We start from the raw sequence: 24407 nt of genomic DNA on the forward strand, positions 1-24407 counted from the left end.
ACAATCTGATGGCCTTGAGATAGAAGCTGTTTTTCAATCTCTCTGTCCCAGCTTTGATGCACCTGTACTGACCTCGCATTCTGGATGGAATCGGGGTGAACAGGCAGTGGCTCGGGTGGTTGTTGACCTTGATGAACTTTTTTGCCTTCCTGTGACATCGGTGTTGTAGGTGTCCTGGAGGGCATCTACAACACCCTCTGAACACCCTTGCGGTTGTGGGCGGTGCAGTTGTCGTACTATGCGGTGATACAACCCGACAGAATGCTCTCAATTGTGCACCTGTAAAAGTTAGTGAGGGTTTTCGGTGACAAGCCAAAATTTTCAGCCTCCTGAGGCTGCACCTCCTTCACCATGCTGTCTGTATGTGTGGACCATTTCAGTTTGTCGGTGATAAGAACACCGGGGAACTTAACTTTCCACCTTCTCCACTGCTTTCACGTCAATGTGGATTGGGGGGTGCTCCCGTTGCTGTTTCCTGAAGTCCATGATCATCTCTTTGGTTTGCTGACATTGAGTGAGAGGTTATTTTCCTGACACTACACTCCGGGAGCCCTCACCTCCTCCCTGTAGACTGTCTCATCGTTGTTGGTAATCAAGCCTACCACTGTGGTGTCGTCTGCAAACTTGATGATTGAGTTGGAGGCATGCATGGCCACGCAGTCATGGGTGAACAGGGAGTACAGGAGTGGGCTGAGCACGCACCCTTGTGGGGCCCCGGTGTTGAGGATCAGCGGAGTGGAGATGTAGTTCCCTACATTCACCACCTGGGGGCGGTCCGTCAGGAAGTTCAGGACTCAGTTGCACAGGGCAGGGTCTATACCCAAGGTCTCAAGCTTAATGATGAGTTTGTAGGGTACTATGGTGTTGAATGCTGAGCTGTAGTCAATGAACAGCATTCTTCCATAGGTATTCCTCTTGTCCAGATGGGATAGGGCAGTGTGATGGCAATTGCATCGTCTGTGGACCTATTGGGGTGGTAAGCAAATTGAAGTGGGTCTAGGGTGACCGGTAGGGGGGAGGTGATATGATCCTTGACTAGTCTCTCAAAGCACTTCATGATGACAGAAGTGAGTGCTACAGGGTGATAGTCATTTAGTTCAGTTACCTTAGCTTTCTTGGGAACTGGAACAATGGTGGCCATCTTGTAGCACGTGGGGACAGCAGACTGGTATAGGGATTGATTGAATATGTCCTTAAACACACCAGCCAACTGGTCTGCGCATATTCTGAGGATGAGCCTAGGGATACCGTCTGTGCCAGCAGCCCTGATAAGGTTAAACACGTTTAAATGTTTTACTCATGTCGACCACGGAGAAGGAGAGCCCACAGTCTTAGGTTGCGTGCCGCGTCGGTGGCACTGTATTGTCCTCAAAGCGTGCAAAGAAGTTGTTTCATTTGTCTGGAAGCAAGAAGTCAATGTCTGCAACGGGGCTGGTTTTCTTTTTGTAATCCGTGATTGTCTGTAGAACCTGCCACATACGTCTCATGTTTGAGCTGTTGAATTGTGACTCCACTTTGTCTCTGTACTGACGTTTTGCCTGTTTGATTGCCTTATGGAGGGAATAACTACACTGTTTGTATTCTGTCAAATTTTCAGTCGCCTTGCCATGATTAAATGCTGTGGTACATGCTTTCAGCTTTGCGCGAATGCTGCCATCAATCCATGGTTTCTGGTTTGGGAAGGTTTTAATGGTCACAATCGGTACAAAATCTCCTATACACTTCCTTATAAACTCTCTCACCGAGTCAGCGTATACTTCAATGTTGTTGTCTGAGGCTACCCGGAACATATCCCAGTCCACGTGATTGAAGCAATCTTGAAGCGTGGGATCCGATTGGTCAGTCCAGCGTTGGATAGGCCTAAGCATAGGCGCTTCCTGTTTTAGTTTCTGCCTATAGGAGGGGAGCAACAAGATGGAGTCATGGTGAGATTTGCCAAACGGAGGGCGGGGGAGGGCCTTGTATGCGTTGCAGAAGTTAGAGTAGCAATGGTCGAACGTGTTACTCGCTCGTGTACAGCAATCGATATGCTGATAGAATATAGGTAGAATTGTTCTCAAATTAGCTTAGTTAAAATCCCCAGCTACAATAAATGCAGCCTCAGGATACATGCTTTCCAGTTTGCATAAAGTCCAGTGAAGTTCCTTGATGGCCGTCTTCGTATCCGTTTGCGGGGGAATATATATGGCTGTGACGATAACGGAGGAGAGTTCTCTTGTGAGATAATACGGTCTGCATTTGATTGTGAGGAGTTCTAGGTCAGGTGAACAAAAGGACTTGAGTTCCACTGACCTTCTCCCTATAGGCTGTCTCATCATTGGTGATCAGGCCAACCACTGTCGTGTCGTCAGCAAACTTGATGTGGTTGGAGTCGTCCATGGCCACGCAGTCATGGGTGAACAGGCAGTACATGAGGGGACTAAGCATGCATTCCTGAAGGGCCCCCGTGTTGAGGGTCAATGTGGTGGATGTGTTGTTGCCTACCCTTACCACCTGGTGTGGCCCGTCAGGAAGTCCAGGATCCAGTTGCAGAGGGAGGTGTTTAGTCCCAGGGTCCTAGGCTTAGTGATGAGCTTGGTGGGTAATATGATGTTGAACGCAATAGTCAATTAAAAGCATTCTTATTGAGGTGTTCCTCATGTCCAGGTGGGAGAGGGCAGTGTGGAGTGCAATACAGACTGCGTCATCTGTGGATCTCTTGGGGCGGTATGCGAATTGGAGTGGGTCTAGGGAGTCTGTGATGATTGTGTTGATGTGAGCCATAACTATCCTTTCAAAGCATTTCATGGCTACAGATGTGAGTGCCACGGGGTGATAGTCATTAAGGGAAAGGGGATACCTAGTCAGTTGTACAACTGAATACATTCAACTGAAATGTGTCTTACGCATTTAACCCAATAAGACCGGTTACTTTGGCATTCTTGGGCACGGGGACTATGGTGGTCTGCTTGAAACATGCAGGTATTACAGACTGGTTCAGGGAGAGGATGAAAATGTCAATAAAGACACTTGCCAGCTGGTCAGCGCATTCTCTGAGTACACGTCCTGGTAATCCGTCTGGCCCCACGGCCTTGTGAATGCTAACCTTTTGAAAGGTCTTACATTGGCTATGGAGAACGAGATCACACAGTCTTCTGTAAAAGCTGGTGCTCTCATGCATCGTTCAGTGTTGCTTGCCTTGAAGTGAGCTTAGAAGGAATTTAGCTCATCTGGTAGGCTCGTGTCACTCCAGATGTTGTTCTTTATGATTTTGTGATTGCACATAAAGGAAGATAGTTCCTACATCTTGTGTCCTTTCTGTCATCCTGTGAACCCTGTTCATTGCTGCTCGCAACTATATCTATAAGTGATATTTCATATCTTCATATGAAATACCACTTACAAATATAGCTGCGAGCAGTAAGAAGTAAGGTCTTTAATTTAGGATAAACAGGATATATCTGACATGATTGTCCGTGTGTAGGCTATTTTGGACAGAAATGGGTTTTATTGCTCACAATAGAGCACATTCCAAAATTATTGCTAAGAGTTTGTTTTAATGAGCCGATAGAAAAACTATACTATCACTACCTCAGGGTGAGAAATTAACCCACTAGTAATAATCAGTCATTTGAGGTTATTTCCATATCTATACAGTGTATACTCACATCGATTTAACACTAGCCTTTCACAGGCAATAGATCATGCCTTTTGAAGATGTACCATGCAGTGCTGTTTAATGAAGCTGCCAGCCAGGTAGTATCTATCTCAAAGAGGTTAGTACACTCTGAACAAGCTCTTTTTTGCCTCTCTCTATGAGGTGGCAATGGGAAAGCAAGAGGCCTCTCTAGGTAAAGACTCATGAATTACAAAAAGTGTTCTGCCCTTTGACTCTGGCTGCCAGGGAACTGTTCTTCCTCCTTTACAGAGGAGCAGTGAGGTGGTGCACTGCTGACTGGTTAAGTACAGTACTCCAACAAAGAAGAATAAGTGATTCTCTCTCTGCACAGGGGCTGGGCAAGAAGAGTGGTGCAGAATAAAGAACAGCTGGGTGACTGACACCTAAAATAATTCAGCTCTGGTTACAAGCAGAATGAGGAGAGCAGAGGGAGTTGGACAGAATGGGTCAGTAGACATCACTAGTTGTGGTGGTGGCTCTTTCTTGGAATTCTGTAATAATGTTGTCATGGTGTTTTAGTGACTCATTTATTTATTTTTGGACCAGTATCTGTCATCCTATCACCTCGTGTGATATCTGTCTCAGAGAAAGGCCTAGAGCAAAACCTAATAGATTAGGGCGTAGAGTCACAAATACCTTCTTTATTCTGCTTCCTGCATCGTGAGTGCTGTCAATTGATAGCAGCATCTTGATAGTGGGATCTTCCATTGACAACAGAGGCCTCGGGTGAGACATGTGAAATGGCCACAAGATGGTGTAAGAAGTCAGAAGATCAGCCGTAGATAGTGTGTTCCTGACAGCCCAGATATTGCTATGCAAAGAGCTGTTGCTGTCTAGGAACATGATGAGCTTCCAGATCCATTGAAGTCCCAGTCCTGGTCCCAGGGAGGGAAAGAGTTTGGCCTTTTGGATCCACACAAACAGTACATATACTGTATGGTCGATGTAACAGCATAGATAGTCCAAATAATATATATATTTCCGAGCACACCGGCTGGATGCAATTGAATATTATGAGCTGATTCATGTTGCCCATAAATCAAAGCCAAAGTTTTGCCTATTGTACCTCTTAAACATATTTGTTATTTAACCTTAACCCCGGAATTAATGCCACTTAGGCATCTTTTCCGTGGGTTTGTGCCAGGCTACGTAGGGTGGCAGTTCTCATTGAGTTGCAGTTACAGTCTGTCCATAAGTGGGACCTGTCACTGTGAAAGGTCTACTGGGACTGACAAGTCACCCATGAAGACAGCTTAACAACACAGTAGCAAAGCAAAGCCTAGAGGTGTCAGTCAACAGGGTGGAACAAGTGGCACTTAGCCTACTATAGAATTATAAGTGGGCAGACACAGAAAATAAATATTGATACACAATAACTGAGTGAATACATGTATATTAAGATAATAACAAACATCAGGTAACCAAAATGAGCATATATGAAAGTATTTTGTGTGTTTTTGTAGTTCAAGTATGAGTGGGTGCTCAACACCATTTGATCTACTAATGTGTCTTGGAGAGTATTACAAAGTAGTGCGGATAGCCTACCTGTTCATGCAGGGGTCTCTCTCTCTACCAGCTGGTGAGAGAAGCTGTGTCTTTGATGCTCAGACCCATAGCTTTTTGATGAAAGTTCATTAGAATGAAAGCTCACAGCTTTTGTTTTAAGGCTTTTCTTGATGTGCCAGGTAAAAAAAAATGCACAAAAACAGGATGGATTTTTATTAAACTGAATGTGCCCGTGTGTGTGTGACTGTGTGTGGCTGTCACTGCACTAAAGCTTTTGGCAACAACAGGCACCGGACAACGCTGACACATCACACTGTAACCAAAACAAAACATAATGCAACCAGTCGACAAAGGCAAAGTAATGTGATACTGCTCTGGGCATGGAGAGCTTTTTTCATAAGCAAATTATATGTGTTTTAATTAGTAACAAATAAAAACAGATAGGGGTTTTGTCCACTTGTGGAAATCTTTCAACATTTAATGAAGACACATAAAAACAAAACAGGATCTTTGCCATGCAATCAGCCGACGTGAAATGATCAGTCTGCATTTAAACTGGATGGAAGGAAAATACACTTGGGATCTGTTCACATGGGGAATTCTGTTCTAACATGTCTTGTTTTTCTTGGTGTTAATTGAGCAGACAAAACATAAACCGCTGCAGCACACTAATCTGGTATATTTCAGTCATGTCAGTTTGGTCAGCAATGTGTTACTATTTGGGACACTAATATGTCAGTTTGGTCAGCAATGTGTTACTATTTGGGACACTAATATGTCAGTTTGGTCAGCAATGTGTTACTATTTGGACACTAATATGTCAGTTTGGTCAGCAATGTGTTACTATTTGGGACACTAATATGTCAGTTTGGTCAGCAATGTGTTACTATTTGGACACTAATATGTCAGTTTGGTCAGCAATATGTTACTATTTGGACACTAATATGTCAGTTTGGTCAGCAATATGTTACTAGTAAAATGTCAGTTTGGCCAGTAAAATGTCAGTTTGGCCAGTAATATGTCAGTTTGTCCAGTAATATGTCAGTTTGGCCAGTAATATGTCAGTTTGGACACTAATATGTCAGTTTGGACACTAATATGTCAGTTTGGACACTAATATGTCAGTTTGGTCAGTAATATGTCAGTTTGGCCAGTAACTTGTCAGTTTGGCCAGTAATATGTCTGTGGTAAAAGGGTTTATTTCTATGCTTAGCGGGTTTCTCATTCTCATTGGAATATCTGTCTGCCACGCTATGACAATCCCAAACCATTACATTTATCAGGAGCTGACTTCTAAATGGTATGATATACTATAGATCTGGGGCAGGACAATGGAGTGGCAGACAATAGCATACTATGCTGCTCATTCTCCCACATAGAAGGAACTCTCTCAAACATTGTGTTGCTTACCTAGTATCATGCAGCCTTGTGAGGACTAGGACTAGTTAGGACTAGGACTAGTTAGGACTAGGCAACATGTTGCTCATTACTTGTAACTACTAAATTACTAATTAGCAAGTAATGATCAAATGTCGTACCAATCAAATGTTATTATTTGTCACTTATCAGCAGGTATTATATTATATTTATTAGTAACATTGTGGTTACCACACAGTAATCAGAATAGCGACTTGGTTTATTTTCCTTTCCAGTTCATTGTCTTTAGAGAAGCGTCTGGTGGTAATATTGCACTGCATACATGGTGATTTAAATGATAGCAGTTGAATATGTTGTCTACAGTCGGTTTTAACAGATTCAGAGGCCACTGCAAAATGTGTAGGGAAATGAAGTGACTCCTCCAAGACCCCAGTTGGTTAATGAAGTCACAGTTTGTCATTTCCTATTATCTTTGGTTTTGATAATGCTACAGTCTCCTCTCCTCTCCTCCACTCATCTTCCCAAGAAGAGAAAGTCTTGGGGGATCCTCTTATCTCCGTTACTTGGTGTGATCTGTGAAAATTGGCTCTTTACAATACATTCTAATAGCAGCTCCAATTTGTCAGAGATCCCTGGGGCTCCAGGAGGCTCCAACTAACTCCAGTCTGTCAGGTCTGTTGCTTTATTTCATTCTGTTCCATCCGTGTTAAAGCCCACCACCAGTGAACCTGTTCTCTCTGTATCTGATGTAATCAATGCACACATTTGTGTGTCGCTCTTCAGATAATGTTGACTCACTGATTGAGGAGCTGGCTATTATTTGCTCACCACAGCTGTGTAAGTTCGTAGATGGCAGGTTGTACATTGTAACCTTTAAACCAAATAGTTTAAAATTAATTGAATAACATTACATAATAAAAGTGTAGTTGATCGATATCAAGATAAACGCTGTGTTTTATGATAAATGTAAGTAATATATGGCATATTGTTGTGGAAGTGACCATAGACTCCTGCTATAATAAACTGAGCATGTGTGAAAATGAGGGGTCCTTTTAAAGATGTCAAATCACAGGTTGTTGATGGCTGGAGACATTTCTATACAGTGATAAACATACAGTAGAGCGATACTGTTCTGACTCTTTCTTTTTTAATAACCCGATTATATCTAACAACAATGTTAGGGCTCTGTCTCCATTGTGTTGTATTACATTTACATTTACATTTAAGTCATTTAGCAGACGCTCTTATCCAGAGCGACTTACAAATTGGTGAATTCACCTTCTGACATCCATTGTATCGTCCTGTCCTCTGGTCCTGTCCTCTGGTCCTGTCCTCTGGTCCTGTCCTCTGGTCCTGTCCTCTTCCCACCTCTGTCCCTCATGTGGTTCTGTAAGTATTCTTAGGTTGATTATTATGTTGCATGTTGTGAGGAGAGAACATCATTTGAGGAGAGGAAATGCTTTTTTTACCCACATGTAGCCATTTAATTGTGTGAAGGTTTATCAAATAGATATTTGGTATTTGGGCAGAACTTTATTTTATGATGCTTGTTTAATAATTGGATGATGCCCTAGCACCCTAAATAATGTATGATAGTCATTAAGTAATGTTCTTGTTACTGTTGATGTAATTATATAATTTATATAATTATAAGATATAATTATAAAAAATTGTGTAGCTTGAATTACAGCAAGCTCCGCTTAATTTAAAATGTCATTATAAACTTCATGAAAGTTAAATAGGCAAGTAGAGGTGATGTTTTTTTATGTGTGAAATTTGAAGATCATTTTTACAATGAGCATTGACTGCTCCATAATGATTATGAAGCCATGGACCTAGATTTTAGCATGTAGCTTTAATACTGAAACCAACCTTGTCCGTCTGTGAGAAGCCTCAGATGCAGATGCAAACATGAAATTCCAACAGGTGCAACCGAGTAAGCAATCATTAGATTGTAAAGTTGAAATGTCAACAACAACAAAAAGCTCCTCAGCAAATATTGTGTTTTTCTGTCTTGCCAACTGGAATCTATCCATCAACAATTAATTAATCCCTTAATGTCAATCATCTGCAATGAATACAAAATAACATTACACTGTCATCTAAATGATTGCGTGAGGTGAACTATGATTTTGGTTGCAGCATAGGATTTTGTTGTGCGCTCACATTGAATTTCTGAGTAAAAAGTAACCAACTGCTAGGGGAGGAAGGGGCCCAATGGTGCCTCTCTCTGTGTAGTTAGCCAACAGTAAGACAGCTCCTAAGTGCGAGCTAGCCAGTCAGGTGAAACCGCAAGCCTCCACATGCCAGTCAATCGGTCAGATTTAAGTCGACTTTGCCAAGTCTTTAGCTTGATGTGTGCAACCTTTATTTCATGTGGTTTGAAAGCTCTACTTATAAAGGGGAAAAACACAAATAAAGAAGTGGGGAAACAAAAGATTGATGACCTGTCAATGGGCCCTCTTCTTCCACCCCTGTCTCTCTCTGTGTCTGTCTCTGTGTCTGTCTCTTCTTTTTTTTTTTCTCTCTCTCTCTCTCTCTCTCTCTCTCTCTCTCTCTCTCTCTCTCTCTCTCTCTCTCTCTGTCTCTGTGTCTGTCTTTTTTCTTTCTCTCTGTCTCTGTCTCTCTCTCTCCCTCTCTCTCTCTCTCTGTCTCTGTGTCTGTCTTTTTTCTTTCTCTCTGTCTCTGTCTCTTCTTTCTTTATTTCTCTCTCTCTCTCCCTCTCTCTCTCTCTCTCTCTCTCTGTCTCTGTCTCTCTTTTTTCTTTCTCTCTCTCTGGCTCTGTGTCTGTCTTTTCTTTCTTTCTTTCTTTCTTTCTTTCTTTCTTTCTTTCTTTCTCTATCTCTCTCTCTCTCTCTCTCTTTCCCCCCCACCCATATGAAGTGAGATTTGTTAAGCTACCCATCAGGCTGCAGAGAACTGATCTGGTGTTTTATGTCAAATTTACAGATGTTACAGAGGACTGAGTGACCATCTGAAATATATTCCAGTATCATGATAATCTAGGAAATAGCCTATACCAGGCAAGGACACATACATTCTGTGTAAATGAATAGAACATGTTGTTAGCATGCCCTATAGTTTTCCACCTACTAACTTCACAGTTATGGTGGCATAGTAGAGAAAAGGTTACCCTAAAATAATATAGCAAATCATCTGTCAATTGCATTGACCAAATGTATTTAATGCACACACACACACACACACACACACACACACACACACACACACACACACACACACACACACACACACACACACACACACACACACACACACACACACACACACACACACACACACACACACACACACACACACACACTCGTTAGGTTCATCTGTATATGGGCGGGGAATGCTTAATGACGTCAATTGAATTGGTTAGGTGACGAGCCCTTACCCCGCCCCATGTGGGTCGAGGGAGGGAGACACAGACTGAGCTGATCCCACGTGTGACGCTTGCATTCCCGGCTCAGTAAAATTCTCTTTAGCGTGCTTCGGTGTAGCGTTGTGCCGCCTGTCTTCGTTAGTTACTGGCTATAGTTGGGTTAGCTATGGAGGGAGACGGGAGCCAAGCCACATCTGGAGGAAGTCCTAATGATTCGCAACACGACCCGGGGTAAGACTGCGAACAACACTGACACTTTTATCGTTATACATTGTATCAATATTGCCCGGCTTATCAAAGCACTGACATTGATGTTGCCTTCCGGATGTAGTCAACTACACCTTTGTTTGATTATATTAGCAAACGGCCTGCCCCTTTTCTCTATAGCAATAGCTCTTTGGGCTTGATAACTAGAGCTCTCTTGCTGCTGCTCTGCCTACGTTTCTGTCGCTATATCAAGTAGTTAGCTAGAGCTAGCCAAGTAGTTCGCTACACGTCAAAATGGCCGATTTGACATCTGGACTCACTTCTGCTGTGTTTTCCCCTTACAGTAAAATGTTTATCGGTGGTCTCAGCTGGCAAACTTCACCAGGTAAGGAAATAATTTGCGGACTACAGTGTGGCATTGTCGGGTTGTGTTTTGTAGTAGCCGAGGCTGCCGGAGCTAGTTGCAATTTGTGTGTGTGTGTATGTACCTACCGACTTCAGTGCGCGCAAGGTTATTCTTATTTTATATCATTTGAAGTCCTCTATTCGACCCCTATGTGCATACTAGTAACTAGAGGCATTTAAAGCTCATACATATAGTCTTTTCTATATTTGACAGAAGAATGAAAACGACCAGTAACCTCCCGTTTGTGTTTCTTTTGCAGACAGCCTTAGAGACTATTTTACTAAATTCGGGGAAATCAGAGAATGTATGGTGATGAGAGATCCAACGACAAAACGCTCCAGGTAATTAGCTAATATATCCCACTTGTGTTTGCAATTGTATTAATTGTGGTTTTGCAGTGTCCTTATGATTACGCAAAATCAGTTAGCAAGCAAGCAGCCATTTATTTTTGTCGCACGTCGAGCTTTTACAAGCGATTGAATCAGAGCTTTGCAAAGGTAACGCAATTTGACATTGACCACCACCAAAGATAGAATACTGGTGGTTCTTTGAATATGTCTGAAAATATGGGAAATAATTAATGACACTTCATTCACATGATTCTCTGTGCAGCATTAAAAGGAAATTGCATTTATATTTAAGAAATAATTGAATATGATATTATGAAAGTTAAACTATTTTGATATCAAGTAGCCTATGGATACACCAACATAGCCAACTTTGGTAAATATTTGTTACAATGTAACATTTGGCTGCATTATATATTTGTTAGGCTACAATGTAGCTTGCCATTTGGCATTATTGTTTGTATCAATGTAACAGCTGTAGTTATACATACAACTGACTAATGGGCTGTTTGACCACTCTCCTGCGCCACTGACTGACTCACTGATTACAATGTTCATTGTTTATTTTCACAGGGGCTTTGGATTCGTTACTTACGTAGATGCTGCCAGTGTAGATAACGTCTTAGCTCAGCCACATCACGAATTAGACTCAAAAACGGTATGTCTCCTCTCTTCTGTCACTTTTTAAGTGTTTGTGCTTTTGTGACCCACCTGCCTGGCATGATTGACTATGTCGTATTGAGTTGTCTTTTACGGAGTTGTGATATGTTATTTGAATTAGTCACACTCACAGCCACATGCAATAAGTAGCCTAGCTAATTATGTGTTCTGAGCATTGCCCACCACCTCCTCCCAGAAATGACAAGACCTTCTGCTAAACCTTTCTTTACCATTGAGGGACATAGTACATAAAGTAAGCTGAGCACTGATGGCAACTGCAAAGCTTTCTGTCCGTAACTTCTGAGTGTTTTGAGATGGGGAGAAATTTTATTGTTAAATCTGCATATTATATAAAGTGATTGTCATTCTGTATTTGTTTTCTGTGAAAATTCATTCCCTGCTGTCTTTATAGATTTTAGTATGCTATATATGCATAGTTGTACGTTTTTGTTTTTCATGCACCATATTCAATCAGGCATTTTCTGTTTACAAAATGTAGTTCTAAATAAATGTGATTTTTTAAAAAGCACCCCACCTTGAGTTAGCTTTAATTTTTCATCCTCCCAAGTCTGTCTGCATATTATCCACCTCCTCTGTCTGCATATTATCCACTTCCGCTCTGTCTGCATATTATCCACTTCCTCTCTGTCTGCATAGTATCCACTTCCTCTCTGTCTGCATAGTATCCACTTCCTCTCTGTCTGCATAGTATCCACTTCCTCTCTGTCTGCATAGTATCCACTTCCTCTCTGTCTGCATAGTATCCACTTCCTCTCTGTCTGCATAGTATCCACTTCCTCTCTGTCTGCATAGTATCCACTTCCTCTCTGTCTGCATAGTATCCACTTCCTCTCTGTCTGCATAGTATCCACTTCCTCTCTGTCTGCATAGTATCCACTTCCTCTCTGTCTGCATAGTATCCACTTCCTCTCTGTCTGCATAGTATCCACTTCCTCTCTGTCTGCATAGTATCCACTTTCCCTCTGTCTGCATAGTATCCACTTCCTCTCTGTCTGCATAGTATCCACTTCCTCTCTGTCTGCATAGTATCCACTTCCTCTCTGTCTGCATAGTATCCACTTCCTCTCTGTCTGCATAGTATCCACTTCCTCTCTGTCTGCATAGTATCCACTTCCTCTCTGTCTGCATAGTATCCACTTCCTCTCTGTCTGCATAGTATCCACTTTCCCTCTGTCTGCATAGTATCCACTTTCCCTCTGTCTGCATAGTATCCACTTTCCCTCTGTCTGCATAGTATCCACTTTCCCTCTGTCTGCTAAAGTGCACACATTCCCACAACCTGACCTGTTTTAAATAACAAACCCAAGACTAACTGTTATCCCCAGATAAAGGCATAACATATTGGTACATTTATTGTTGCAGTATGTTGATTTTCTGAATGAATGGCTGGATCAAAGGATGCTGGTGGAGGTGCTATAGGAGGACTGCCTCATTATCATGGCTGGAATGGAATAAATATAACGGTATCAAACATATGGCAACTACATGTTCCATTCAAACCATTACAATGAGCCCATGCTATAGCTCCCCCCACCAGCCTTCTCTGATATTGGATAGCTTAAAACTGACACTCAAATTAAGTTTCATGTTTCTCTGAAGGTGAGTTAGTCAGAGTAATGCATTGACTGCAAAAAATGGTATTGTGATGATTCGCCCTGCATTTAGTGTTTCATTTTCCAAATGGGTCAGTTTTCTTGTTCTTGCTGATTCTCATGCTACTCTGTTGTTTAATATACATTGGATTGGAATGCCATTGGATTGAAATGAGAATACACTGACCTTGTTTTACATGCATTAACGGTACATTTGCAAACAAACTTAAATGTGCAAAATAACTTTTCATATCACTTAACTCAATTTCATAAAATCTATGAAATTGTGCATGACACTAACATTACAGTAGTTTTAGGTTAAGTAATACTGTGTAGCTACACTGTAACTGCCTATGTAACTACCATGTAAAGATGTATGGTAATGTGGGACCAAAAATACTGATTCATTGTAAAGTCACACCGTACTCATGTTCTGTATGTGGTTGTTGTAGTGTATGCCCTAACTTAACTGTGTGAGTGAGTGCTCAAAGGGCTTGTTCTTTAGGAGCGGTGGAGTGAATACAAGCATCCTGTATTGTCCTCAAGGACTCACACGAACTGCTCTGACATTGCCAGAAGCTTTAGGTTTATGAAACAGATAGCTGAAGATGGAAAAGGAAATGCCTGTAACTTTCCACATGTCATTTCTGGAAAACTACACTGATATTATTTTAAATGCGCACTTCTATGTATTTTGTAGCCTAATGAATTGTTTAATACAGGGATTTTTATGATTGCAGATTTGAATGTAATGTTGAGATGAATTAGTACACCTCTAGTTTCAGCCCAGCAAAGGAAGTAGAAACACACACACTCCCTAACTCTCACACACACACTCCCTAACTCTCACACACACACTCCCTAACTCTCAATGTGTACCTTAAAGTGTGCTTTGATGCAATCTCTCCCCTCTCCTTTCTGGACCTGCGTCTACATAGGCTTATTTGAAAACGGCTAATGACATTATCCATGCATTAAGGGAGCAAGAGTAGAGTCTTTAGAGGATCTACTGCTTGTTTGGTATAATGTAATAGAGGCAACATTGAGCTGCCAACTCACCTCTGTGCCTTGGGAGGTGTTCTACATTAAAGTGCTGAAGTGCAGTGTGAAATGGAGGAGAGTCACATCTCACCTTAAAGGTCCAATGCAGCTGTTTTTATCTCGATATCAAATAAATTCTGAGTAAAAATTAAGTACCTTACTGTGATTATTTCAAATAAAAATGTGTCAAAAATAAACAAAAATAGCTTCTTAGCAAATAGCAATTTTTCAAGCAATTTTGCTAGGGCTGTCTAGGAGTGGTCTGATTGGGAGGGGGAGACTGAAAATGTGCTGTTATTGACAGAGGTTTGGAACGCTTATTGGTCTATTAAGTAATTTACTGCCTGGTGATGCCAAAACTCCTGACCAAAACAGGCTGAAATTTCAGGCGGTCTTTTCAAACAGCTCTTACACTAAAAGGGCATCAGCATTATCATTTACCCAGTATTATTCCTACCTCAGTGTGGAAGTGAAAATAAAACACACTGCCAGGTGAGGCTGGGCTGGAAAATTCAAGTCTGTGCAACAAAGACATGGTTTGGTTTGTCTGCATGGGGAATTCAATGCTACTGTGTTTTGTCCTTTCATCAGGATACAATCAGTATATATTCCTCTAACATTCAGTCTACAAGAATCCCTATTAGAATAGCATATCCTTGCAAAATGCCCTTAAACCCTAATTAATTGTACAACGTTAACTTGTTACTAGTTTTAGTACAGAGTTACTTCACAGGTACACGAGCAGTTAGCATTATTTCAATTTTGAGATGCCTTTTTTACATTGTGGCACATGTATTTCCCTCGATTGGATACGCCAAGGCAGCGGCACGTACTACATGTACATACTGCATGTACTTGACATGCATCATGCTCTATGTAATCCTTTACAACATGGAAATAAAGACTTGGGGTTGAGTAATGCTCAGTGTCTGTCGACGATAGGATTTCTGCTGATGTCATTTGTGAAAACAATCTCTTGTAGACTAAACACTTTTCTGGCTAAAACATTCCACACTCAGCTAATGCATTCAGACAGCTGAATTCAGACAGTCACTTTCTAACAGCGTCTATTTTTGTCCGTCACACACTGACAGCTCTCTCTGTTACATTTCCTTCTGTTCTTACTTTTTTTTTAAAGCAATTGACAAGCTCTCAACCTACTTTATGCACAATATTCCACTAATGGTATTTTCCCCCTTTAGCTATGTGGCCTTAAAGATGAAAATGTGAAAGGAGAAATCCTTTGTTCACAGGAAGAGTGAATGTTGGTGTTGTATTCAACCTTACTGTGACAAATGGAAAATGTGGCTTGAATGTCCTGGCTGTTTTAATGCACTGACTGTCCCATTTACCGGGATGTGTTCTTGTGCATGATTTCACCTTTTAGAATTGTGTGTCAGATGGGAACATTAATAGGCAAATTAATGTTTCTCAGTTGATTTGCACAAGTTGTTCTTGAGGAAGTCCTGTGGTTGTGGTTTGTACTAACACCTGACTTGATATCACACACATTTTTAGTTTAATAAATAGTGAAAACATCAATTACTGTTGTGCAGTAAACTGATGCAACAATTAATAATACAATACCTTTTGTTTTCAGATCTCCATTGTATTCAATGCCAAATGTGCAAATGTGCCAATTCACATTGGCTGCCATAATAACCCCTTGGATGGAATCAGGAAATAATTATATCTAGCTGTTCTCCATAAAAGCATGCAGCCAAGCAGCCTTGTATGACCCATGTATTTGAAATCCATAATATAAGCTAAAAGAGTAGATGACTCAGGACAGTGTTATGTGTTTTGAAATTAAAATGTTTTCCAGGAGGGAAACATTTAGTGGCTTTGAATAGCATTAATTAAAACCCTCTCATTCAATACATATTGAATGGACTTTTGATTTAGACTTAATTACTGCACAATTGTGGCATTAAGTGGTCTATGTGCCATCAATAAAAATGTATAATTCTATGGTGCTTTTTTGCTGCTACATTTTTCACATCGTGCTTAAATAGCAACCTGGGCATTAATGCTAGTTATTCATTTTTCTTGGTCAATATACGTTGACTAAACCATGTGTGAAGGGCTATTGAGTTATTAATCAGCTATGCTTCTATGGAGTAATGCAAGATTGTGTGAATTGACGGACCTGGACTTTTTGATGAGGCAAAGGGAAATTAAAATGGTGCTTTTGATTTAAATCAGCCAGCTTTAATATGACTTGATTAATCTGTGTGAAATCCCACACTGATAATAGTTTACCCGTGTAGGGTGCTTGAGCCCTATGGTTCCCCAGTAAAGCTGGTTCTCTTTTCTCCCTGGTAGTTCATTGGTTGATTCATGTCATTGATTGACTAAAGAAGTCCCAGGTCTGAATCAGTCCTTGATCAGAGGGAATGGATGGAAACCAGCAGTCCTGAAGGGGACTTGCGGACCTCGAGGCCTGATTTGAATAGCCCTTGTGTAGTGTCTCTGTACTGTCAGTTTTGAGGGTAATCCTAATATTGTTTGTGTCGTGCATGCCATTATGTGTGATCCATGAGGAATGCTTTAAATCCACACATCCAAGTCCCTGTCATTAGTTGTTTAAGTGATTGACAACTTTGATTATTGATATCTAATCCTCTCTCTTCTTTATATTTACCAGATCGATCCTAAAGTTGCCTTCCCTAGACGTGCCCAACCCAAGGTAAGACAACATGCACATTTTGTTTTTAAAACCTCTTGTGGAGAGGTCTTTTCGTTTTTGGTTTGTTGGTTGGTTTCTATAACACTGGGTGAATTGCTGACCTGCAGTGAAGAGAGTACTCAGTGGAGCTTTTGTGAGGGTCTGGTCATGAAACAGCAGCTAGAGCTGCCGATTTTAGTTTTGGTATATAAGTGTCACTGTGAGGCAGGCTGGTCTGGATCTTGCTACAGGTAGATGACTGGCTGTCTGATTTATCCCATAGCTGCACCACCACCGTACTTGTTTACATCAGCATGTTGTCTAGAAACCGTAGTGAGGTAGAATTTCCCTGGGTGACTGCTCTAAAGGCTTTGCTGCATTTTATTGAATGAGAGAGTATCACATTGTAGTTGTTCACACAATGTTTTTTCCCTGAAGACGCTGAGATTGATTGGGGAATTTTATTTTTTTGGAGACATAAAAAGAACCATTGTTACTCTGTTACCAAGATCAGGTTTCAAACTGAGAATTGACGAAGGGAAAGCTTTCCAAGCCGAGGCACATGTTCTCTTAAGGCTGGGTATGACTACAGTATGAAATTGAGAAACATCTAGAAAATGTGCTTGTTTCTTGATACAGTCTCTCTTCTCCCCTTGTTTCCAGCGGCGGGTAGCCTAGCAGTTAAAGCGTTGGGCCAGGTTACTTGTTTGAAAACCTGAGCCGAAGGTGAAAAATCTGTCTGTGCCCTTGAGCAAGGCACTTAACCTTAATTTGCTCCAGGGGTGGCGTACTACTATGGCTGACCCTAGAAAACCACACATTTCACTGCACCTATCCTGTGTATGTGATAATACAACAATATTTTTTTAATGCACCTATTCATGTCAAGTCTAATGGTGTCCAGTAATAGTGATGATACTGACAGGAGTCCAGTCTGACTGTACAGTACTTAGTTCAAGTGCAGACTGTTTTGATATTCCAGCATATGCTACTCTCTTCCGCAGATTTGTATGGTGCTTTGATATTTTATGCTCTGTGTGCAAAAAAGAACCCTTGATAAAAATTATGCAATCATTTTTTAATAAACATGAATTTGATTCAAGGACATTTTTAACAATAAAGAAAGATGCATGCACTGTGTAGGTGTTTGTTTCTAAAGACCAATAACACTGTAAATGAACTTGAAGGTGAAATCACACCTTGAGTTGTCTTGAGAGTAGGCTCATTAGCAGAGAAACAGTCTGTATTTGTTTTAAACCTGAGTGGAGAGAGAATGTGGCTGTCAATGAACATAGAGCTATAGGATTGAAGGGCAGTTCAATCAGCATTGCAGGGGGTTTTGGTGCATGTAAAATTTTGTACAATAATGTTCAAGCCCTCAGCTTATCGGTCGTCGTTTAGAGCCAAATTATTTTGTTTTCTGTTGGTCAGTAACACTTGCTCAGGGTTTTTAATGCCCGTGTTGGATTTCTCAGTCATCGCTTACCTCAGATCATGTGGTCGGCTGCATGCTCATTCTGTCCCAGATTTGAGTGTGTACAGTGTGTGTGGGACAGCGCAAGAAACATCCACCTCAGACCTTTAAGGCTGGGTAGGGATGGACTGCCTCTGGCTGGCCGGCAGGCTAACTCTGCAATACGGGAATAGCTTCAAGGGTGGCAGGTGTCCACAGCACACTTGTCCAGCTAATTGAAATGAAGAACTTTCCCTGAGTGGACAATCACTGGAGGAGAAATTACGCACTCACTCCCTTGACCGCACACATGCCAGTCCAGTCACTCTGGTCCAAGGCAGCACAGGCAGGCTGGCTCAGGGCCTGGGGCTCCGAGATGAACAGGCATTAAATTAGGCTGCAGAAGTCAGAACACAACACAGCCGCTAGGTGTTTTCTGTTAAGCGAACCACCCAATAATAAGCTTTATGCAAATAAATATATGCCATCGCATACAATCATGTGAAATTATGGCATTGTATTTGTGACTTACTTTCCCCATATTTTGGAGTGTGTTGAATATAACTGAAAGACGCAGGCGTATGTTATGTACTGTGGCTAGCTAGGGTGTCAGGTTTAACTACATGGAAAAGTAAAGCTGAGTTTGGGGGATTATTACCAAACAGACATAGTGCCTTTGGAAAGTATTCAGACCCCATGACTTTTTCCACATTTTGTTAGGTTACAGCCTTTTTATAAAATGTATTACATTTTTTTTTTTCACCTCATCAATCTACACAATACCCCATAATGACAAAGCAAATGTATAAAAAAAATCTAATAATTCAGACCCAGTACTTTGTTGAAGCACCTTTGGCAGCGATTACAGCCTTGAGTCTTCTTGGGTATGATGCTACAAGCTTGTCACACCTGTATTTGGGGAGTTTCTCCCATTCTCTGCAGATCCTCTCAAGCTCTGTCTGGTTGGATGGGGAGCGCTGCTGCACAGCTATTTTCAGGTCTCTCCAGAGATGTTCGATCTGGTCCACGTACAGGGTCTGACTGGGCCGCTACGGGTACAACTCCGGACCTTATACAGTATGACGTGATAAATCTGTTGTAAGAAGGCTGAGTATGTGCTATGATGGGATCAGAGTTTTTATAATAAGGTCACATGGTTAAAAAAAAATATAAAGGAAAAACTCCTGTCTTTGGGGAGGATGAAAACCCTGTTGAACTGCAGCAACCTGATGCATAGGAATTATATTTTATAGGACTAGAGGAGTTTCCTATACACAGACACAGAGAAAGCATCATTTGATAATAAAACTCACAGGGCTGAGCTTGCTTTTTGCAGGTTTACATCTTGTAGTCTTGCCCCTATGCAACTGAACAACTAAGAAACAGTGTACTTAGTCTCAGTTAGTGTTTACTGGTTAATTCCAGTGGATTGAAAAAGTATAGGTAGCCTTGTCAGCCTAAATTTGAATATAAACCAAATTTGATCCCATTCATAGTTTCTCCCAAACAAATGGGCTATAAATACACAATGTTCCCGCTTCGTTTACCCTGGCCAGAGGGACAAGGCGCATAGTAGGTCAGACTGAAAAATTGTCTCGTTTACATGTAATCCAGCATGTCAGATCCCTAGTGTTTAGCTGTATAGGCTGCTATATTTATAGAAGAGTTTCGCTTGTCTATCGGCAGTGATGTGTTATCACGCTTGCTAAATGAATACCGGAGGAAAGTGTAGAGCGCGCCTTGAGCTTTGTGCCCTGCGATTTCCGTGAATGTGATTAGTCTAGACACGCAAACAGCCTACCAGCAGCACTCTGATGTGAAGGACGAATAAATTGTGCGCGAGTTGACAAATCGGTCTAACAGCACTTTCTCCCTCTTTTTAACGCTTTGCGTCAATATATTTTATTAAACGAAATCAAAAGTGGTGTGGCGCTGCCCCACACCTGATTGAAAAGTGCTGTGGCAAATTATAGTCAAGTCAAACCTTGAGTAGTTAGATAGCAGATAGTTAATATACTGCCTGGCAAGTACGATGTAGTTGTAGCCAACTAACGTTAGGTAACTAGCTAACTTACCGGTACGTACTGCTGTAATGCTATGCGGTTCGTAAGGATAGCTTAGAAAACAAATTGTCAGCAAACATGACTTGAAACTAAACTTATTTTAGAAGTATTTTATTACATTGCGTAACATTTTGTTAGTGTTTGTCATTATGTAAAGCAATGAATTTGTATCTGCTCTCGGCGGACTTCAGCTGCATATTTTCCAACACCTTCAAAATCAGAAAACGTTGAAGAATTTATGAAGAATTGCATTGTGGGCCCTAAAAGTACGGAAAGGGTATCCGCTGCATCTGGGAACTTTTGGCATACTAACTATATCCATATTGTAATGACACAAGCAGGGAGCTGGTTTCGAACCTTCGACCTTCTTGCCCGAAGTCCAGCGCGCTATCGACTGAGCCACAAAAGCATACTCAAACGCGATATCCGCGCGTATAAATCCACCACTGCCTCCTTTCAAAGAGCGCTTCCTCGCGCTGGTTTGCAACTCTACGTCTTACAGGAACGCGCTCATCGGCCAAGCACACGCAATGTCCGATTCACTTCTGGCTAGTGATGGCAATTTTTTAGGCTACCCTGGCAACAAAAAAAAAATCAAATAGAACCTAGCACCACTTTTATCTACTTTTAAAAATGTATTTGGAACTGTTAGCAACTTCTGAAAAGTGACTCGAACGCTAAAATGCACGCGGATATCAACTCTGCCGCTGGAGCATGCTTTTGTGGCACAGTCGATAGCGCACTGGACTTCGGGCTAGAGGGTTGAGGGTTCGAGACCTGCTCCCTGCTGTCTCATGACAATATATTTGAGGTTTTTCAAAGTAGCCACCCTTTGTCTTGATGAATCTGCAGGTAGCTAACCAACCAGGTTCAATGTTAGCTAGGTCATACACTTAACGTTAGCTAGCTTGCCAGATAAACAATGAACCATAATCACAACTCATGATGTTACTACCCTGCATGAATCTGCAGGTAGCTAACCAAACAGGTTCAATGTTAGCTAGCTAACATTAGGGTATAGCTACCTAAGCAAATAGCTCAAAGATACGAATAATAAGGTCATACATATAACGTTAGCCATGGCTGTTATTTTTGAAAAGAAAGTAAACTATGAATGGTTTTCCAACTCCAACGCTCGGTGGGCTCGTGAGAGACCATTTTCTGGGAGAGGGAGAGATGGGAAGAAATAAAAATGTTGAGCACACACTGCACAGCATAATGGGCTCCTTGAGTTCCCCCCACTAACACGCACCCTCCCTGAGTGCAGAGGCTTTGGCATTTACTGCCATGAGAACTGTCAAAACAATACCTCAGTGGGTGCTGTTCTCTCTGCACAGCATCCCACATCCAACCCAGGCCTCTACAACAACCCCCTGTGTGACTACTGGAAGCGTGTGTGTGGTGGTGTTGGGTGGAGGGTGAAGTTAGGATAGGGGGTTTGTGGTAGGTAGGAATTGAGTCCACAGTTGTACTTTTACATGTAATTTTCCCTTTTCTTCTGGTGCCCTGGTGTGAGAGAGCGGTGTGTACTGAGAAGTAGCTGAGCCGTTAACTCTGGCCGTGAGGGGGTTGGTGGAGGGTGAGTGTGATGCAGAGTGTGAGAACTCCTGGCCAAGTTTTTAATGAAGTCCAAAGGTGAGGATGTGTGAAGTGCTGAACTCTCCGTCTCTCCCTCCTCACAGTGGACGCTTGGCCCTCACCAGGAGAGGGGCACCGGTCCAAGAGCCTAGTTCTCAATCTCCTGTGTGGCCCAGCACTCTGACACCAATTAAGAACCCAGCAAACCACTGCTTAGTCCCATTCAATCTGCTCTCCCTTCCTTTCTCTGTGTGTGCCTCTCTCCCCCTCCTGCTGCAGTTCTAGCAGTCCATGTTTTTTCTGTTGACGACCTGGCAAAGTAGTTCCTCTCCTTTTTTCCCTCAGTTCTCTGATATTTGCAGCAGGTGCTCCACTTTTCTGCTGTTGGAGTAATTGAATTGGACAAGAAGGCTTTGGTTAAACCTGACACCACTCTGATTCTTTGAGGGTCTTGGCGGATACATTGCATAGACCTATAGATGTTTGATGCTCTGAAATGAAAGGTAGGATAATACAAAGAAATGAGCCTGCATTCTACCTTTGATGACATCACAACAGGAGTTGTTTTGGACTAAGAAAACTGCTATCTACAATGTACAAGCAACACCAACTGTAGTAGGCACTTATTACTTAGTTTTGATGTGGTGTCATCATCAGCGGTCAGTAATTCTGACTAGGCCCTGTACTATATGGGCAATTCCAGACAAAGTGAAGCTGAGACTCCGATTTTTCACCCTAAAATATATTTCAAACAAAAACCTTTTGATTTAAAAGTTAAACAAACCATACAACTCTATGCACAAGGACTACTTTTAATCATTTACACAGAACATTTTATGAAAACACATTTACTTAAAGAACAGTGCAGATGAAAAGTTTGGTAACCGAATGACGGCACAAAACAGAAACACAAAAAGCACACACTTTGTCTCCACTGTTCTTCAAGTAGATGTGTTTTTGGAAAAAGTTCTGTGGAAATTGTTGAAAGTAGTCCTTTTAAAGGAAGAAGTGAAAAAATATAATATAAAAGCAACATGCAACAATTTAAAAGAAAAATATAAATGTAACATACAACAATTTCAAAGATTTTACCAAATTACAGTTCATATAAGGAAATCAGTCAAATTAAATAAATTCATTAGGTCTTCATATAAGGTTTTCACATCTGGGAATACAGATATGCATCTGTGGGTCACAAAACATGAGACATCTGTGACCTCCTTCAGATAGAGTTGATCGGGCTGTTGATTGTGGCCTGTGAAATGTTGTCCCACTCCTCTTCAATGGCTGTGCAAAGTTGCAGGATATTGGCTGGAACTGGAACACGCTGTCGTACATGTCGATCCAGAGCATCCCAAACATGCTCAATTGGGTGACATGTCTGAATATGCAGGCCAAGGAAGAACTGGGACATTTTCAGCTTCCAGGAATTGTGTACAGATCCTTGTGACATGGGGCCGTGCATTATCATGCTGAAACATGAGGTGATAGATGAATGGCACAAGAAGGGGCCTCAAAATCTCAAGGTACCTCTGTGCATTCAAATGGCCATCGATGAAATACAATTGTTTGTCTGTAGCTTATGCCTGCTCATACCATAACCCCACCGCCACCATATACGTTATCGGCCCAGTACAGTTGAAACCTGGACTCATCTGTGAAGAGCACACGTCTCCAGCATGCCAGTGGCCATTGAAGTTGAGCATTTGCACACTGAAGTCCGTTACAATGCCGAACTGCAGCTAGCTCAAGACTCTGAGTATGATGAGCACACAAATGAGCTCCCCTGAGATGGTAATTGACAGTTTGTGCAGAAATTCTTTGTTTGTTCGAACTCAGTTTCATCAGCTGTCCGGTTGGCTGGTGTCAGACGATCCTGCAGGTGAAGAAGACGGATGTGGAGGTCCTGTGCTGGCGTGGTTACACACGGTCTGCGGTTGTGAGGCCGTTTAGACGAACTGCCAAATTCTCTAAAACAACATTGGAGGCGGCTTATGGTAGATAAATTAAAATGTAATTCTCTGGCAACATCTCTGGTGGACATTCCTGCAGTCAGTATGCCAATTGCACGCTCCCTCAAAACTGGAGGCATTGTGTTGTGTGACAGAACTTCACATTTTAGAGTGGCTTTTTATTGTCCCCAGCACTAGGTGCACCTGTATAATGATCATGTTGTTTAATCATAATCTTGATATGCCACACCTGTCAGGTATATGGATGATCTTGGCAAAGGATAAATGCTCACTAACAGGGATGTAAACACATTTGTTTACAAAACCTGAGAAAAATATGTTTTTTGTTCCTGTGGAATATTTCTGGGAACTTTTATTTCAGGTCCTGAAACATGGGACCAACACTTTACGTGGGGCATTTATATTTTTGTTCAGCATAGTTTCACTTTGCAATCATTGGTTTTTGTTTGACGTACATTTTAATGTGAAA

The 24407-nt window shown here is 41.6% G+C and overlaps 1 pseudogene; it reads left to right on the forward strand.

The window, feature by feature from the left end:
• Nucleotides 1–9970: 9970 nt before the first annotated feature.
• LOC135546574 (RNA-binding protein Musashi homolog 2-like) overlaps nt 9971–24407 on the forward strand; it is a 380840-nt pseudogene continuing 366403 nt past the window's right edge.

Source organism: Oncorhynchus masou, chromosome 9, assembly GCF_036934945.1.
Source record: "Oncorhynchus masou masou isolate Uvic2021 chromosome 9, UVic_Omas_1.1, whole genome shotgun sequence".
Lineage (NCBI taxonomy): Eukaryota > Metazoa > Chordata > Actinopteri > Salmoniformes > Salmonidae > Oncorhynchus > Oncorhynchus masou.